The sequence below is a fragment of the Molossus molossus genome, unplaced genomic scaffold, assembly GCF_014108415.1.
Source record: "Molossus molossus isolate mMolMol1 unplaced genomic scaffold, mMolMol1.p scaffold_m16_p_5, whole genome shotgun sequence".
Taxonomy (NCBI): Eukaryota; Metazoa; Chordata; class Mammalia; order Chiroptera; family Molossidae; genus Molossus; species Molossus molossus.
The window spans coordinates 97,353,833-97,364,933 of record NW_023425388.1 but is presented as its reverse complement, the minus strand read 5'-3'; positions in this window follow the sequence as shown (position 1 = coordinate 97,364,933).

Genomic DNA, 11,101 nt, shown 5'->3' with positions numbered 1-11,101 from the left:
CATAGGTCCTAGAGGAGGCTGCAGGTCCCAGCTGAGGCCATCACAGGTCCCAGCTGAGGCCATCACAGGTCCCAGCTGAGGGTGCAGGTCCCAGCCTCAGCCGCTGCGGACAGTGGGCTCCCGGCCCCCTCTCATGTCTTTGCAAGCCTACCAGGATTGAGTCAGTGTCCCGGGTTATGTGGTCCTCCAAGCTGCTTTTTGGTTGCCTTTTCCTGATGATTTGTCTTTATTTTCATTGTAATTCCAGTTTGGTCCTGGGAGATGGTCTGTGTAGCTTCCATTCACTCCACTGCCATGTTTCCGGATTGATTTATTCTTGTAAATATGCATTATGTGGCATAACAGCTATTAGGATGAAAACTACCCCTTATTATATTTACAGTAAGTTGTCCATTATCATCCACCATGATCCAGAATTTTTGCAGTTGCCAGAGAGAGGAAGACAATGGGGTTGTGATAGGTACCACCACTGCTACATCTTTTAAGTCTTGATGTGGTGCTCTGTCTGAAAGAATTATGAACTAAGGGCTACAGAAATTATTATATTGTGGGTAAGTGACTGCTGTGGCCCAGTTGCACAATAAGTTGAAGCAGAACTCTATTTAACAGCCATGTTTTTTCTTACCCACTCAAAAAGGAGAACTATGGTAACCTTATGGGTCCTTTGATAAAATGTATGTCCTAGAAATGTGTGAGTATGTGCCTTTCCATAAAGTATGATTTGTATGTTAATTAACTATAGGTTGCTTTACAGAATATCAAGAAAAAAATATTTATATATACTTATGATGTCATTATACAGTCTTTTTTTGAGGGGACTCATTTTTTTCATCAATCAATGAATTGCAACCAAAAGAACTGACTCCAATCTGAAAACTGGATGAAGATTTTAATTTTTACTGTATCAATGGACATCAGTCTTCTATTCTTTAGTTCTAGACTTTTTCTGTTAATACAAGTCAAATAATACATCTCTTTTAACTTTCTGACCCCTTCCACCCCTTCTATAATTCATTGCTAAGGTAGTTCTGGTATCTCCATCTTATTTACCATAAGCCATTATCCAACATGCAGGCTTTAAGTGGACATCCCAACATCATGAGAACCAGCATCAGGTCCATGTCAGTACATAAATTCTGAAACACAAAGGCAATAATATTTCTCCTATACAGCCTTATATTCTACATTATCTTATGCTTACCTTATATTCTATAGTACCTCATATTTATCTCCCACATCACTTCCCATGTATGTTCTCTCAGGTCCTGCCAGGGATTTACTGGGAAGTTTACACAATTTGTTGGGTATATATATTATTTCCTTTCAGATATGGAATGCAGATATTTTATGATGTGCTATGATTTGACCTTAGTTATTGGTCTAAAGGTAATGAACAGAAGCAGAGGAAAATCTTTAGGCGAGCAAGCATCCATGTGTGAGCCTTTACAGGATTTCTAGACAAAGACACATGTATTAGGTGAGAGGCTTCTCTCTTTCAATGGCATGGTGGCTGCTTCTGTCAACACAGAGGAAAATTATGGACTCATGAATCTTAGGTTCATAATTAAATTATCCTCATCCCATACAAGTATCAGAGTCTTAATCTTTTCATATCAGGGAGCTGAATTAACTTAAGATACCTGTAAATGTTATTCATTCAGTATCCTCTGTAACTCCTCTACCCTTACAATTAATTCCTGGGCCCAATTTTCAGCCTAGTTAAGCCTGTAGCATATAATGTCTTTAAAAACTGCTGTGGAAGCCTTTTTACATTTATATTATGCCTTGAATTTTAACTTCCATAATCTAAATGTGCCCTTTGCTTTTAAATGGCTTTCAAGCCATTAACAAAAAATTATCTAAATTTACAACCTTATTACCACTATCCCACTCTGTTCAATTCTCCACTAAAACATATGTGTATACTTTAACTAACACTTGCCTCTAAAATCAAATCACTTACAGGCGAAATATCGGTAATCGTGACACTAATACATCCCAAGCATTAACATCTTCCTAATTATCTCTGGTATATAATTCATGTATAAATCTTAATTTAATCCTGGGGTGGGGGCACATGGAAAAAATATTATTGGTATAATTAGTCAGTTTTAAATAAAAATCCTATTTTAGTTAATATCATTTTATATATGATAATGGTATTGAGATTATTCTATGCAATACATGGCAGATGTATTTATGGGAGAAATGCCATGACACTTTCTATTTACTTTTAGATATTTAGCACAAAAAATAATAGAAAATATATAAAGAGATGGATAAGGCAAACTACAAACAATTAGCAAAATTAGTGAAAGATATTTGCTGGTTATTATACCACTCTAATTTTCTGTAGGCTTGACATCTTTGACAATAAAATAAAGCAGAAAAAAATACAAGATATAACATGATGAGCACCATCAGATAAAGCCTAGAAACATTCTGAAATTATTCAGAGGAGTGAGACATAAGTCCTACAATGAAAAATTGGAGGAAGTTTCAATAAGACTGACACATTTTCACTGAGTCTTGGAAATTCTAGAATTTTTGACAGGCAAACATGGAAAAGAAAGGCACTCCAGGTGAGATAATAATATGAGCCAAACAGTATTATTATTATTATTATTATTATTATTATTAATATTAACGGTAATAGCTACACCTCATAATGATGATATTTAAGACACTATAGAAGTCAAAGAAAATTGAGATAAATGGCCCATTCCTTGAAAGAATTATTAAAAGCTTCGCTAAGCTGCATTAGGTAGGATCAATATATAATTCATAAACAAAGGAATAATTTAAACATCATCCAGATAGACAATGTAGCCTTCAAAAAAATCTCAAATATTTTATATATTAAGCCTCTGAAGCTAGAACTAGTATTAAATATGTCAGTACTATCCCAACAAGACAAGGATTGTGTAACCATTCATGAAATTGAACGACTTAATTTTAAGAGCAATAACTCTTCATAAATATGTATACATTCTAATAAAGATCCCATCAAATATATTATTTATAGGATCCTGAAGATCTTGAATTTTAGTTTTGAGGGCAAATATGTTTAGCTGGTTTCTTAGGACAAGAAAGCATAGTGTATAAAGGTCTAGCTTCTAGAGTCCAGTATTATGTTCAAATCCTAGCTCAGCAACAGTTTTGCTGATTATCCTATAAAAATTATTTTTACCTTTAAGATAAGGATAATCACACTAAATTCATAAAGTTGCCTAGAGATTAAATATAGTAAGATATAATTCCCAGCACATACCAGACAGGTATAGTAGCTATTTTTATTATATTTTATTAGCTATGTATTTTTATGGAGGATGAAAAGAAAAGCAATGCTAAATTTAATGACTTAAGAAATAATTGTTCATTATTATAGCTCATGTGTGATGAGGCTAGTTGTCTAATCTCAACTGGGTTTTGTTGATAGCATATGAGTTCCCTTGGTGTGACTTGAGCAACTTAGCCCTGCTCCTCACATATTATTTTTGCACTAGGACAAGTGAGATAAGAAAGAAATTTTTTTTTATATTCTTTTTTTTTTTTTTTTTTAAATCCTCACCCCAGGACATTTTTCCATATTTTGTTCAGATAGAGTGGAAGGGAGAGCGAGAGAGAGAGAGAAACATAGACGTGAAATGGACACATCAAGTGGTTGCCATCCGCACGACCCAACCAGCGCCGGGGACAAACTGCAATCGAGGTACATGCCCTTAGCGGGAACTGAACCCGGGTCTCTTGGGACTGCAGGCCAATACTCTAACTGCTGAACCAAACTGGCCAGAGCAGGAATTTTTTTTTTTTATGAAGATGAAAAGTAACAGAAAAGAAAAGCATCTAATTATACAAGCATTTCTCAAGCTTCTACTTGAATCATGCTTGCCAGACTCCCATGGTCAAAGAAGATCACATGGATGAACCCATCACCTAAGTTACATGACAAAGGTTATGAATATTGGGAGAAATCTGAAATTAAAGCCATTTTTACAATCTACCAATGATAATAGAGACCTATTTACCTTGAGAGCAAGGAAGATTTTATAATAGTTTTGATGTTTCTAAGTGTAATATTGAAATCTCTCCCATGAGATTCCCAAGATAATCACTGTGTATGGTGACAAATGTTAACTAGACTTATTGTGGTGATCTTTTTATATATTTTTTTTTCTTTATTGATTTTAGAGAGAGAGAGAAAGGGAGAGGGAGAGAGAGACAGAAACATCGATGAGAGAGAACACTGATTGGCCACCTCCTGCATGCCCCTCACTGGGTATCAGGCCCACAATCTGGGCATGTGCCCTGACCAGAAATCGAACCTATGACCTCTTGGTGTATGGGTTGAAACTCAACGGCTGAGCCACACCAGCAGGGCTATTATGGTGGTCTTTTGCAATATATGCAGATATTGAATCTTTATGCTGTACACCTAAGCTAATAAAATGTATGCAAATTATACCTCAATAAAAAAATAAATGAATAAATAAATAAATAGAATACTATCTTTAACACCCCCAAAATTTCCCAAGAGAGTTAGTATAACAGTTCATAATCATGGAAAACTTAAATACCAGTTTATTCCTAGCTGTTTTTCTCACACTTCCATCAACACAGAATGTACTCTGAGAACTATTTTGAAAAGTGTGCATCAGGTGCACAAGTAATGACCTTCTAATGCTAATATAGTTGTCTCTTTAATGTATGCCTCCTCCCCTGCATGTGTGAGCATGGCGTTATTCTTCACCTCACTACAGTTAGCCTTTTGGTGGTAGAATTGTTCAGCTCCTAAAGTTTCAAAGAAAATTGTATTAGTAAACTTGTACTACCATAACAAAATACCACCAGCTGGGTGTCTTTACAAACAGAAATGTATTCCCTCACAGTTCTAGAAGCTAGAATTCCATGATTAAGGTGCAAGAAAATTCCATTTCTGGCTTATAGACATCTGGCCATGTTGTCACTATATTCTCATGTGGCCCTTTCTCAGCACATGCATGTGAAGAGAGAGAAAGAGAGCTCACTGATGTCTCTCCACATGAAGACATCTATTCTATGAAATCAGAACTCTACCTTTATGACCTCATTTAACCTGAATTACTTCCTTATAGGCTCTATCTCTAAATATGGCCACACTGAGAGCTAGGTCATCAATCTATGAGTTTTAGGGGACACAAACATTAAGTCTATAACAAAAATGAAATGAACAGTAATGAAAATCTAGCAAACCATTCATTAAATATGAAAGATAATGAAGCAATAAACAATTCTCAGAAATATAGAAACATACAGATCTACAACCAGAGTTAGCAAACAGAATCTGACTGTCAGACTGTTTTGCACGGGCTGTGACCTAAGGATGGTTCTTAAATTTTAAAAAAGTTTTATAAATTAAAAAAAAAAATGGCATGTGACATGCCATTTAGATTTGAGTGTTCGTAAATAAAGCTTTATTTGAACATGTGCATTTCTTTGTTCACATATTGTCTATGGCTCTTCTGGCAGTAGAGCAGGGCTGAGTAATTTCAACAGAGATTATACATGGCGCTCTCATCATTTCACACTGCTGCTCAGCTCACTATACAAATTGCAGAAACACAGTTGCAAATGGACCACCTCAAGTGCCATGAGTAGCACCATACCACAATATTTTATTATTATTATTTTATCTGTGTATGTCCATCATGTCAAAACAAGGGGGGGGGGACTTAACTATGAATGTCATATTTAAAAATATATATTTTTATGTTTTTCTTGATTTTTTAGAGATAGACGAAGGGAGAGAGAGATAGAAACTTCAATGTGAGAGAAACATTGATCAGCTGCCTCCTGCACACCTGCCACTGGGGATTGAACCCACAACCTGAGCATGTGTCCTGACTAGGAATCAAACTGGGACCTCTAAGTCTATGGGATGAAGCTCAATCCATTGAGCCACATCAGCCAGTGAATGTCACATTTTTAAAGGCACAGTGGATTGTGTCTTATTTTATTATAAAATTTGATAATATAAGATTACTGAAAGATTATAATAATTCATAGAAAATATGTAGGTTTTATTAAATACCCCCACTCCCAGTTTTTTCCCTAAGGAAATTGGACCAAACAGCATTGTGTTTATTACAAATTGATAGTATAGCTGTGTTAAAAGTCAACATTAGCAGACTAAGCATTTATTTACAATATTATCAGTAGAAAAGAAATGGTCAGTTAAATTGAAAAATTTTAAATGAAAAAGCTCAACACTGCATAATTTCTCTGGAGGGAGGGAGGGAGGGAAGGAAGGAAGGAAGGAAGGAAGGAAGGAAGGGAGGAAGGGAGGGAATACAGAAGGGGTCTGGGGAGGAAAATAAATAAATAAAAAGAGAAAGAGAGGAGAAGAGGGAGAAAGAAAAGACAAAACAAGAGGGGAAAGAATATGCAGCTGCAAGTATTTCCAAGTGGCTCCCATGACTAAACTGAGCCAGCTCCAACAGCCCATTGCCAATCCCATTGAATGCTAGCAGCAGCAGAATGCTAAGAATTGTAAAATATCTTTGAACTGGTAGGATGGGTTTATAGCTAATTAGTATATATTTTCAAATTTGACTAGAGACATTGATTTCTTTTAGAGTCTGAAAAGAAAATATTAAGATATCATCAAAGATTTCCCCCTTTAAAAGAATAGCTAATAGCAACTATGTTTTCAAATATTAAAGATTCTTAGTTCTAAGGTATAAACCAGTATATCATATATCAAAGTGAAGTCTTTGTAATTTGTTTTGTATATACTGCACCTTTAAAATATATTATTTTTAGCCATAGGTCTTTTTTATTTTCCAGAAATATATTCTTTGCATTGTAAATTTTCAAAAATGGATGTGTTGATAATCTCATAGTGTCGCTATGGCTGTGCAGAAAGTTTAGCATATTTACTACCTAAATTCAAATGTGTTTTTATCTGAGAGTGTTCTGGTTACACCACCACTAAGTGTGCTGTTCACATAAGAAAACTTTGCATTCACGCACAGAAAAACCATTGCTTTCTGTCACTAGCTGTAGGTGCTCTCAAATGCAATTCCTAGAGATGTTGTTTGAATAAAGTATTAGTGGTAAAGGGAAGCACAATTTTGATAGGCTGAGTTGATTATTATAAATCTAGACAATAGGACAAACGCAAATTAATGTAATCATTAGCTTGAGGGTCTGACTCAGCATCTGCCACTTTAGTTAGACTATTTTGCCCAGGTTGATAGATGATTTCAGTCAAACATAAGGTGTGAACATCTGAGTCTATGACTCTGAGAGTTCCTAATGAAGATAATAGTTAATCACAGATGATTAGAAAGTGATTAAAATGAGTTAAATGTTCTCTTAAATGTAAACGTGTTATATGTAGATGACAAGGTCACAGAAAAGATTCTCTCCAAAATTAAGACACAGAGTTGGTGGTCAACAGCTTCCCTTTAAAAAATAATAATAAAATAGAGGGTCTTCTTTATTCTTCTGATACTTAAAAATATTGTGTTTCCAAAGTTCTATGTATTTATTATTTAAATATTCTCCCAGCCTTCTAACTATTTGGTTGACCTGATTTTTAACTTCCTCACGAGTGCCATTTTATTAACGTTGGTGTCCCAGACCTTAGTATCTAACACAAAATAGCACTTGACTATATTCTGTTCATTCAATTTCTCAGTAAATATTTGACAGCCTACTATGTTCCAGGGACTGAGTTATGTGATGCAAACAAGGCAGTGAACAGAGGAGAAAAGCTGTGTGCTTATATTCTACTTTAGAAAAACAGACAATAAAAGTTAATAAACAATGTCATGGCATCTTGCAGTGAGTTCCACAAGGGTGACATGTTAATGAATAATGCCAGGTGGGCTGAAAGACTTGACTTGGTGTTAGAAGTATACTCAGAGTTGATTTCTGAAGAAAAACAATCCACACAAGGTAGGTAGTGATCTTTACGCCCCCTCCCATTTATTCACCGAGGAAACAGGCCCAAAATCCCAATGGTGAAGTTCTGAAGAAGCTTCTATTCCGAATGCTTTTGAAAAAACTTCAATTTTAGTTTAGCCCTATTAACAAATACATTGGCATGGATTTTGGAAAGTAGGATTTGAAAAATAGAAATTAAATTAGTAGAAAGAAAAGAAAAATTTTTATCAAATAAAAAATTTACACATATACATATGATTTTAAAAAGTTCTAAGCTGCAATTCAGACACAGATGATGTTTTCTTTTATCTAACAGAAAGTAAATTTTTTACTCCTATAGGTATATTCAATGATACTATTAGGCCCAGGAGAATATACAGGTTTTCCATTGCTGGAAGCTTAAACTATTTGGAAAATTCTTTTCAAGAGAAGTGATTCAAAATTACAAATATATGGTTATTAAATGCCTTCTTAGGTCCTTGGAAAAAAATACTTCAAATTAAAGGCATCATAGTGTATGTTTCATTTGTTTTAGGGGAATTTGGATCGTCAGATATAGCAAATAAAATACATAATGCCCAGTTATATTTTAATTTTAGATAAGCAAGAAATACATTTTTAGTGCTATTTGTATTGCATGGGACATACCTATACTTTAAAAAAAAAGTGTTGCTCACCTGACCTTAACTAGGTATCTGGCATTTTATCTGTCAACCTTATAGTGGATTGGTCAATCTAGTCCTTATTGGAGGCAGATATTGCTTATACAGAGAAAAGCAATATCTAAACCAAATTAGTGGAAATAAGAGAGATTAGAAAATCACCTTGTTTTGAGATACTATTCTCCATGGGTCTCTCACCTTTCTGTACATCTATACATTGACACCTAGTATCCTCTAGATACTAGATACCTCTAGATACCTGTGGGTTGCAACCCCTTTGGGGATTGAATGACCCTTTCACAGGGATCACTTAAGATCATCAAAAAACACATATTTCCAATGGTCTTAGGAACCGAGACACTGCTCCTCTATCCATCTCCAGGTGGGTCCACCCACATGCAGATATGCCCACATACAGATATGCCCACATACAAGTACCTGACATAATGACATTATCACGCCAACCCCATCACATACACACCATACAAATACAGGTATATGTGACAGGGTCGGTGCCATAATGTACTTATGGAGACCAGTCACACATGTGTAGAGAGCAGCTACTGTGTATTGGAGGTAAAATGACACTTCATGAATTATAATTACTGTGTAAATGTAAAATTATGTACTGTAAAATTGTCAACTACTGCAAAAAAAAAATGTATATATATATCGGTACCATGAGAAGTTAATCTGGATGCTGATCAGTCTTTTTATATTCAGCTGTGGTTGATGTGAATACTGCCCTCTTGTGATAGTAACAGGAATGTAAAAAAAAACAAAAACACAGAGAATGGTAAATCATAGGAAACTTTAATGAACTGTGCTGGCTAAATAATGCCAAGTATCATCTTTTGTATTATTAGAGCTATTGTTATATATTATTTTCATTAGCAAACCATCCCATGACAATGGATCATGTAGAGAAGAATGTTAAGAAAATAAAATATAGAAATATAGTGAGGATTTTTTATAGTATGGTTTTACCTCAATAATTACATCACGAATTGAGAAACTGCAATGTGTTATTTGTTGTGAAGTTCTATCAGCCAAAGCTATAAAACTGAACAAACTAAAACACCATTTTGATAGCAAGCATCCAAGCTTTGCCAGTAAGGATACCAACTATTTTAGAAGCAAAGCTGATGGACTCAAGAAAGCCAGACTCAACACCGGTGGCAAGCACCACAAACAAAATGTGGCAGCCATTGAAGCTACATATTTGGTGCCACTCAGAATCACCAGAGCTATAAAACCTCACACCATTGCTGAGGATTTACGCTTGTCAGTGGCCAAAGACTTTGTTCGAGTTATGATCGAAGATGAATTTTTTATGAAATTAAGTACAATGTTTTTTTATCTAATGACACTGTTCACAGAAGAATAGATGACATGTCTGCTGATATTCCTGATCAAGTAATTCAGGAAATTAAATCTGTTCCACTTCCAATATTTAGCATCCAGCTTGATAAATCTACAGATGTTGCAAACTGTTTACAGTTACTGGTTTACATGAGGTATATTAATGATGTCAACTTCAAAGATGAGTTTCTTTTTTGCAAACCTCTTGAAATAACTACTGCACATGATGTATTTGACACAGTTGGTTCATTTCTGAAAGAGTATAAGATATTTTGGGAAAATGTTTGTGGTGTTTGCACAGATGGTGCTCCAGTTGTACTATGATGTTGACATGGATTTCAACATTTGGTACTGAACGAGTCACCAGAAGCCATCAAAATTCCCTGTATGATTCATCAGCAAATATTAGCAACAAAGATGCTGCCACAAGAGTCACAAGAAGTAATGAAAAGCATCATAAGTTGTGTCAATTTTGTAAAGGTGAGCACTTTAAACAGTCAACTGTTTTCACAACTGTGCAATGAGTTTGAGGTGCCAAACAATGCTCTGCTATTTCATAGCAGATGGTTGTCGACAGGAAACATTTTAAAATGTATTTTTGAGGTTCATGATGAACTCAAAACTTTTTTTAATCAGAAAGCAAGACCACAGTTTAAAGCACTTTTCAGTGATAAAAGTGAACTGCAGAAAATAGCTTACTTGGTTGCCATCTTTGCCATCTTGAATGAGTTAAATTTATCACTGCAAGGACCAAATGCAACATGCCTCAATTTGTCTGAAAACAGCCGATAATTCCAAATGAAACTTCAGCTTTGACAAAAAAAAATTGGATGAAAATAAAATTTACATGTTACCTACCTTATCTGCTTTCTTTGAGGAACATGACATTGAACCAGACAAAAGAATTACGATTATAATTTCTATGAAAGAACACTTGCACATGCTTGTAGACAAAATTTCATTGTACTTTCTAAATATACCTGACACCCCATTTGTACTTGCCAGGAGCACATTCAGTGTCAAAGTTGAAGATGTTTCTGAGACAGCACAAGAGGAGTTCATTGAACTTGTTAACAGCAATGCAGCGAGAACTGATTTTCTTTACAATGCCAGTTACAAAATTCTGGATCAAGTGTTTGCAGTTATAT